Source organism: Eriocheir sinensis, chromosome 10 (assembly GCF_024679095.1).
Source record: "Eriocheir sinensis breed Jianghai 21 chromosome 10, ASM2467909v1, whole genome shotgun sequence".
NCBI classification, from domain to species: Eukaryota; Metazoa; Arthropoda; class Malacostraca; order Decapoda; family Varunidae; genus Eriocheir; species Eriocheir sinensis.
In genome coordinates this window covers 24325351-24334989 of record NC_066518.1, presented here as the reverse complement: position 1 = coordinate 24334989, position 9639 = coordinate 24325351, and the positions used below count along the sequence as shown (strand labels likewise).

The window sequence follows — 9639 nt, the reverse complement described above, 5'->3', positions numbered from 1 at the left end:
CCACGTCATCCAATTCAGTGGTATTCAATCATCCTCTGAGTAAACGTTCCACACTTCTCCGCTGTTTGCACTGTTTCCTGACAGCACATTGGTGACCCCGGAATGACCGATGGAGTTACAATATAAATCAGAGGACCCTGACAGTGCAGCAATTTCCAGCATGGCTAGTCCCACAGCTCCGGCCTTCATTAGTCCCAACCCGGAACTATGACAACTGCAGCTCCGAAACTACTTCGCGGCGTGTCGAGTTACGTCTTCCCCTACTAAATACCACCACGCCGTACCATTGTTGGCTCCTACAGTTGCAATGGAGGTTCGTGACATCCTTGCCAACCCCCCCTGAATTCGATCCCTTCGAAAAGCTGTGTTCTTCACTGAAAGCAAGATTTGGTGCGTCCTCCCAAAAGAGTCTGCACCAGCTGGTCAAGGACGAAGGCCTCGGAGACCGTAAGCCCTCCCAACTCCTCCGCCACCTACGTTACCTCCTTTCGGCTGCTGGTCCAATATCAGAGGCCGTGTTTTTACGACCTCTGTTTTTACAACGTCCGTGCAGCACGTTCAACCCTCCAAGCCGACGAGTTGGATGACATGGCACAGACTGCTGACTGCTATATGGAAGCATCCTCCGCCACAGTGACCAGTGCTTTTCTATCACATGTAGTGTCGCACGCGGAAAATTCAACACTTAACCCTATCCGATCCGACGTTTTCAAATTTTCGCGCTCGTAACACCTAGCATCGTACTCATTTATCTGAAAAATGATAACGCTCATGAACACTAAAGTACTGGTACCGAATTAATAGTGTAAAACAATAATGAATAATGAGTGAAAAGAAGCTAGTGGAAAGTAAAAAGAAAAAGGGTATAAAAAAACGGAGGTAACTCTCTCTCCCTCTTAGAGCGGGAGCTAGGGGGGTCACCTTAGCTGGAAAGGTAACAAATTCTAACCCACATAGCAATGGTCCTTGTGTCTGCCCATGCATGAAAACTGAAGTCTGCCGGGCCTGCAGTGGTGGACAAGGTCATGAGGTCATGTCAAATTTGTAGCACATAGCATTTATTAAGACCCTGGCTGGTCATGATCTGAACAAACAACTTATACTCCGACAACATTTGGCTAATGTTAACGGTTTGGTCTGTAAAAATGGGCATAGTTCAGAAATATGGTGTAAATGGCATTTTTTTATGGCAATTAAATCTATTAACAGTGGTGTCCCATAGGGTTCTGTCCTATCTCCCACTCTTTTTCTGTTGTTCATTGATGATCTTCTTTCCAAAACGAACTGTCCTATCCATTCCTATCCATTTAATAGAAGACCCACCCTACAGGAACTTAACGACTCAAGGCTGGAGGCTGAAGAACGCTTAGCCTCAGACCTTACTATTATTTCCGATTGGGGCAAGAGGAACCTGGTGTCATTCAATGCCTCAAAAACACAGTTTCTCCACCTATCCACTCGACATAATCTTCCAAACAACTATCCCCTATTCTTTGACAACACCCAGCTATCACCTTCCTCAACACTAAGCATCCTCGGTTTATCCTTAACTCAAAATCTCAACTGGAAACTTCATATCTCATCTCTTACTAAATCAGCTTCCTCGAGGCTGGGCGTTCTGTACCGTCTCCGCCAGTTCTTCTCCCCCGCACAATTGCTGTCCATATACAGGGGCCTTGTCCGCCCTCGTATGGAGTATGCATCTCATGTGTGGGGGGGCTGCACTCACATAGCTCTTCTGGACAGAGTGGAGGCTAAGGCTCTCCGTCTCATCAGCTCTCCTCCTCATACTGATAGTCTTCTACCTCTTAAATTCCGCCGCAATGTTGCCTCTCTTTCTATCTTCTATCGATATTTCCACGCTGACTGCTCTTCTGAACTTGCTAACTGGATGCCTCCCCCCCTCCCGCGGCCCCGCTGCTCTCGAGTTTCTACTCATGATCATCCCTATACTGTCCAAACCCCTTATGCAAGAGTTAACCAGCATCTTCACTCTTTCATCCCTCACGCTGGTAAACTCTGGAACAATCTTCCTTCATCTGTATTTCCTCCTGCCTACGACTTGAACTCTTTCAAGAGGAGGGTATCAGGACATCTCTCCTCTCGTATTTGACCTTGCTTTCGGCCATATCTTTTGTTTCTTTTTTAGGAGCAGCGAGTAGCGGGCTTTTTTTTATTATTGTTTTCTTTTTTTGTGTGCTCTTGAGCTGCCTCCTTTGTTGTAAAAAAAAAATAGATAACAATGATCATTTTTACAGACCAAACCGTTAACACTAGCCAAATGTTGTCAGAATGTAAGCTGTTTGTCTTGTCCATTGGAGTGATGTTCAGATCAGGACCAAAGTCAGGGTCCTAATAAATGCTATGGGGCTACAACTTTGACATGACCTCATGACCTTGTCCACCACTGCAGGCCCGGCAGAATTCAATTTTCATGCATGGGCAGACACAAGGACCATTGCTATGTGGGTTAGAATTTGTTACCTTTCCAGCTAGGTTGACCCCCCTTGGCTCCCTCCCTACCTACCTTCCTCCCTCCTTCCCTCCCTCCCTCTGTCGCTCGTCACAGGCTTGGAGGAAGAATGGAGACATCTCCACTCGGCAAACAAATGTCGTACACACCCATCATGTATGTAGCTGCCTCGCTGTTGATTTTATTATTCAGGAAAAATTAGCACAAATTAGACAGCGATGATGATAAGAGATACGTACAAGTGTGTCTGTGTGTGCGTGTGTGTGTGTGTGTGTGAGAGAGAGAGAGAGAGAGAGAGAGAGAGAGAGGATATATTTTTGCCACTTGAGTAAGACACACACACACGGACACATCCGTGGTGGAGAGCCTTTGAATTTCTTTTTTTTTAATAGTAAGTTTCTGATACGTAAAGGGGGTGGAAACAGGTTGACCGGAAACATAATTTTATCCATTGCTGGGGCGGCGCGACGCGGCGGGGACAGCGAGAGCTTTTATACGGAGATAAGAATCACAAATATTACACTACAGACATTGCAAATACCCTTAGAAGAACGATTCGTTACATCTTGATAATAAATAAATACCAAAATAACCAGGGCAGGAAAGACGGAGAATACGACACAATCAATCAGTCAACTTGCATTTCCACTTCTATATCCTCGTTTTGACATTCAAGGAAAAAAAATCACCCCGAGAGTACTTAGTTTCATTATGTTTTCACTATTAGGCTACTTCTTCGACAACAAAGAGACCGTCATTTAGAAGGTTTGAGGAAACGGGGGGAAGAATAATGGCCAGTACTTCGTCTATTCTTTCTTTTCTTCGCCCCTCTCCGTCACTTGAACTGTTCTTACTTCTTTTCCAGTATTTCTTTATATTAAGAGAGGCAGTTAGAATTCGTTCACATGGATAAAAATCAGGCTGAAATTTGTCCGTTGGAATGTTACCTCTTTTTTCATTATTTCCTTATTACTACTTCCTGCTGCAGGAGAGAGAGAGAGAGAGAGAGAAAATGGCTGCTACCTCTCTCCCCCCATCTCATGAGAGTATTTTTTTCCATTATTACTGTGTTACTTTCCTTTTCGTCCTGAATTAGCAAAGTAATCCATATGTTTACCTCCCTCCCTCCTTCCCCTGTCTCTCTCCCTCGCGTCTGTTTCCCTGTTTCCTGGGCTCCAGAAGAGGGGATGGGGAGGGATAGGAAGGACATGAGAAGGAAGGAAGGGAGGAAAGGAGAAAAGGAAGGCTAGAACGCATACATACGGGGAGGTACCGCCCTCCTCCCTTGAGCATTTATTCCTGCCATTGTCTTTTTCGTTTCGTCGTACTACCTCCCCATGTATTACTAGTTGTACCATCACACTCTGTACTGCCTGGGGGTTGGGATGGCATATTCCTCCCTTCTCTATTGTTGTTTACTTGCAACAATAAACTATCAATCAATCGTCAATCACAAGCTTGTGTCGCCGGCCGCGCCGCCCGCCGCTAGAAATAATGCCATCTAGAGAGGGCCTTGCTAGAACGCACCTAGAATGCATGCTACCAACGGCGGATATAGCCTATAGGTTTCCTTCATTATAGTTACCACAGCCAGTTTGTTTGTTGGTCTGTTTAGTGTATCAGCTAAAGCTTTATAAACAAAAAACAAAACAAAAAAAGCAAAACATGCAGTATACAACACAGGTATATAAATACTTGTAACAGTAATAGTAGTATCGTAGTATCGTATAGGTTATTGTACATCTGGCAGTCGCCAGCCGTTTCAACGCGTTCCATAATACATCGACTGTGTTTCAAAATGATTGCCGTCGGGTCGGTTTCTCGAAATATTCGTGTGTAGCAAAATAACGATGATTCATATGGTTCTCATTGATATCACATGTTAATCTTGGGTATTTTCTGCGTTTTTGTGTAGGACTGTTTTTCTTTTACACTTGATAATAAAAAAAAGTGTATCGTTTTGATCGAAGTGCCTGAGGGGTGGCAACTTGTGGCCACCCTCGGAGCGCTTAGGGTTATGCCTTCGGCAGGACCCTTTACACAGGAAGACAGGCGCCAGCCAGTGAGTGTACCAGCCCACCTCTGCGATACTTTCATTAGTGCTGTGAATTCTCGCCCCCCAGCGTCGCGATCCCAGTGAAGTGTCAAAATAAAGTAAATAACCACCCGAAGCGGGGGAGGCGAAGCACGTCGGCGTTCATCAACACCCTCCATTGGCCCGTGCTTTTATCACCGTCGTTTCGGTAACCAGGCACGTCTCTGCCAGTTACCCTGTTCCTGGTTGGACAACGATTTGTCCCGGGCGTGAGTGCGGTAATCGATCGGGAAGCACAACCTGGCCGCCTGTTTCACTTGGATCACTGTAACAGCCTGTGTTTCCTGGTGGAGACAAGGACGCATCTCAGTTTACCTCCGCTGCACAGAGGACTTCTCTGGGCCTCGCTGCAGAACAAACAAAGCTTCCCTTTCTCAAGCTATTGGAAAAGTGTCCATTGCTGACTCAAAACAATGACTCACCACTTCCACTCGAGCACGACTTGGTCCATCACATCGAAACGAGGGGACCGCCTGTCTTCTCTTGTTTTTGGCGCCTGGCATCATACAGGCTGCGCATTACTAACAGATGCTTAGTCTGGGTATAATCCGTCCTTCAAAAAAGTTATTGGTCATCAGCACTGTACATGGTACCCAAGAAGAAGCTGGGAAGCTGGCGCCCTTGCGGCGATTACCGGGCCCTCAGTGCCATGACAGTTCCTGACCGCTACACCTTGTTTCATATTCACTACATCGCCCCGGGCCTGGCTAGTGCTACCATTTTCCCGAAGATAGACTTTCTATGATCTTACAATCAGACTTCGGTTAACCCAGCCGATGTCTGCAAGACTGCAGTCATCAATCACACCTTTATAGGATTGTTTGTGTTCTGAAGAATTCCTTTTGAACTTAGAAATGCAAGTGAATATTCCAGCGGTTCATTGATACCGCACTACAAGGGCTACCATTCGTTTTTCTCCTACGTCGATGACTGCCTTGTTGCCAGCTCGTCGGAGGAAGAACACTTGCAACATCTTCGACAGGTATTCGAACGTTTTCGCCAGTATGGGATCGTACTCAACAAGGAAAAGTGTCACTTCGGTGTCACGGAGCTCTCTTTCTTGGGCTATCATATCTAACAGCACGGCACGAAGCCTCTCCCTGACAAGGTGGATGCCATCGTCAATTTTTCGAAGCCGAAGACATATAAACAACTACAACGCTTCTTAGGTTTAGTGGTCTACTACCATCGCTTCATTCTTCCCTGTGCTGCACCCCTTCGCCACCTCTATGCCCAGATTCCTATCAGGAGCAAAAGGGTGCCGAAAGTAGTATGCTAAACAGCAGAGGTAACACAAGCTTTCGGCATTTAGCAATCAATAACTTTCTCTGTTTCTTGGAGGGGCGTGACTTCCTATACGCTGACCACAAGCCTTTTGTGGCGGCCGCTGCGAATGCATCTACTCGTTATTCAACGAGGGAGCAACGGCACCTGGATTGCATTCTCCAGTTCGCAGCTGATATCCGTCATGTCAAGGGAGAAGACAACAACGTAGCCGATGCCCTGTCAAGTGTCTTCACACTGGGTCAACAGCTCCAGCACTTCGAAGATAGATTTCAACAAGCTCGCTGAAGCTCAGCTACGCGACAGGGAACTATAGCTCATACGCAGCGCTGAAACTGGACTACAGCTTTGTGATGTGGATTTGCCTGACGGCGATACCTTATGCGACGTGTCAACCGGTCAACCTCGAGTGCTTTTTCCGCAGGACCTGCATCGGAAGGTATTTCAGTCACTCCATTCCTTGTCGCACCTGGTATTCGAGCTACGCAGCGGCAGGTGACGCAAAGTTTCGTCTGACTCTCTATCAACAGCGACGTCCAGTGCTGGACCCGGACGTGTTTGGCCTGTCAGATCTCGAAGATTCAACGTCGCACTAAGTCACCAGTCGACTCCTTTTTGCCTCCCTTAGCTAGCTTTGAGCACGTCCATGTGGACCTTGTCGGACCGCTTCCACCACCAAAAGGCTCCCGTTACCTCGTAACGATCGTTGATCGTTTCACTCGCTTTCCTGAAACCATTCCCCATCAGCGAAGTCACTGCAGAAGCTGCTGCTACCTCTGGCTTGAATTTTCGCTTTGGAGCACCCGCAACGGTGACAATAAACAGAGGCCGCAAGGATAGCAACATTATTCAAGTTTTTTTTTATTATATTTCATATTGTAAAGATAGACAGCAGACCAAAAATTTTGTGTTACTTCTGGTTAACTGAAATGGTGTTAACGGTTCATTGCCATTAGTCAAGATAGAACAACTCTCGTATCGAAGCTTCTCGATGCGTGAGTCGTTATTTACCTAAGGTGCACTGCCACATCTCCAGTTCAGTGGTATCTCCATCCTAAGAGATTTCAGTGTTCACCACCAGCTTTGGCTTTCATCCTCTCTCACTGACCAGCCTGGTGAAAAAGCCTACAACTTTGCTCTCCTCAATGACTTAGAACAATTGGTTCAGCACCCTACACGCATTCCCGACCGTCTTGGAGACCGGCCCAACATATTAGACCTCTTCCTTACCTCTAACGCATCTGCTTACTCTGTCGAACTGTTATCTCCGTTGGGCTCATCCGATCACAACTTTATTTCTGTATCCTGTCCTATCGTTCCTGTACACCCTCTGGACCCACCGAAGAGGCGATGCTTCTGGCATTTTGCTTTAGCTCGGTGGGACGACCTGAGGATGTACTTTTTCCGATATCCCGTGGAATGATTACTGCCTCCATGAGCAAGACCCCTCTGTCTGTGCCCAGCCCATCACAGAGGTAATTTTCTTTGGAATGGAGGCATATATTCCATGTACTTTCTCTACTCCTCATGGTAAAAAACCTTTGTTTAATCACACTTATTCTCGTGCTGTCAAAGATAGAGAGGCAGCTCACAAAAGGTACCAGAGCCTTAGCACTCCTGCTAACCATGATCTTTACATTTCTGCCGGAATCGTGCCAAATCTATTCTCCGACTTGCCAAAAACTCCTTCATTAACAGAAAATGCCAAGACCTTGCTTTTTCTAATTCTTATCGGGACTTCTGGCATTTAGCCCAAAACATCTCCTCCAACTTCACTTCTTCATCTTTCCCTCCTCTCCTTAGTCCTGACGGCAGCACCGCCGTCTCATTCATCTCAAAGGCTGAACTCTTCTCTCAAATTTTCTCTAAAAACTCCACTCTGGAAGATTCTGGGCATATTCCTCCTACTCATCCCCCCTCTGACTCCTTTATGCCTGTTATTAAGATTCTTAAGAGTGATGTTTTCTATGACCTCTCTGGCTTCAATCCTCAGAAGGCTTATGGACCTGATGGAGTGTCTCCTATTGTCCTTAAAAACTGTGCTTCCGTGCTGACACCCTGCCTGGTAAAACTATTTCGCCAGTGCCTGTCAACATCTACCTTTCCTTCCTGCTGGAAGTATGCCTTTATACATCCTGTGCCTAAGAAGGGTGACCGTTCCAATCCCTCAAACTTCCGCCAAATAGCTTTACTTTCCTGTCTATTTAAAGCTTTTGAATCAAGACTTAAGCGGAAGATTCAAAAGCACCTATCTGCTTCTGACCTTCTGTCTGATCGCCAGTATGGGTTCCGCAAGGGACGTTCTACTGGTGATCTCCTTGCCTTCCTAACTGACTCTTGGTCATCCACTCTTAGCCATTTTGGTGAAACCTTTGCTATTGCGCTGGATATATTAAAAGCCTTTGAAAGGGTCTGGCACAAATCTTTGCTTTCCAAACTACCCTCTTACGGTTTCTATCCTTCTGGGCATATTCCTCCTACTCATCCCCCCTCTGACTCCTTTATGCCTGTTATTAAGATTCTTAAGAGTGATGTTTTCTCTGCCCTCTCTGGCTTCAATCCTCAGAAGGCTTATGGACCTGATGGAGTGCCTCCTATTGTCCTTAAAAACTGTGCTTCCCTGCCTGATAAAACTCTTTCACCTGTGCCTGTCAACATCTACTTTTCCTTCCTGCTGGAAGTATGCCTTCATACATCCTGTGCCTAAGATGGGTGACCGTTCCAATCCCTCAAACCACCGCCATATAGCTTTAATCTCCTGTCTATCTAAAGCTTTTGAATCAATACTTAACCGGAAGATTCAAAAGCACCTATCCACTTCTGACCTGCTGTCTGATCGCCAGTACGGGTTCCGCAAGGGGCGTTCTACTGGTGATCTCCTTGCCTTCCTAAGTGACTCTTGGTCATTCTCTCTTAGCCATTTTGGTGAAACCTTTGCTATTGCGCTGGATATATCAAAAGCCTTTGATAGGGTCTGGCACAAATCTTTGCTTTCCAAACTACCCTCTTACGATTTATATCCTTCTCTCTGTACCTCTATCTCCGGTTTCCTTTCTGACCGTTCTATGCTGCCATGGTAGACGGTCACTGCTCTTTCCCTCAATCTATTAACAGTAGTGTCCCGCAAGTCTGTGTTCTATCTCCCACTCTCTTTCTGTTGTTCACTGATGATCTTCTTTCCAAAACGAACTGGCCTATCCATACTTACGCCGATGACTCCACTCTGCATTACTGAACTTCTATTAATAGAAGACCCACTCAACAGGAACTAAACGATTCCGGGCTGGAGGCTGCAGAACTCTTAGCCTCAGACTTTACTATTATTTCCGATTGTGGCAAGAAAAACCTGGTGTCCTTCAACGCCTCAAAAACACAATTTCTCCACCTATCTACTCGACACAATCTTCCAGGTATCTATCCCCTATTCTTCGACAACACTCAGCTTTCATCTTCTTCAACACTAAACATCCTCGATCTATCTTTAACTCAAAAACTCAACTGGAAACTTCATAATCTCTTCTCTTACTAAATCAGTTTCCTAGAGGTTAGGCGTTATGTACCGTCTCCGCCAGTTCTTCTCCCCCGCACAGATGCTTTCCATTTATAGGGGCCTTGTCCGACCTCGTATGGAGTCTGCATCTCACGTGTGGGAGGGCTCCACTAACACAGTTCTCCTAGACAGAGTGGAGTCTAGGGCTCTTCGTCTCATCACCTCTCCTCCTCTTACTGACAGCCTTCTACCTCTTAAATTCCGCCTCCATGTTGCTTCTCTTTCTATTTTCTATCG

The 9639-nt window shown here is 46.1% G+C and overlaps 1 pseudogene; it reads left to right on the top strand.

Moving 5' to 3' along the window:
• Positions 1-289: 289 nt before the first annotated feature.
• Positions 290-5841, top strand: LOC126996372 (uncharacterized; annotated as a pseudogene).
• Positions 5842-9639: the final 3798 nt, after the last annotated feature.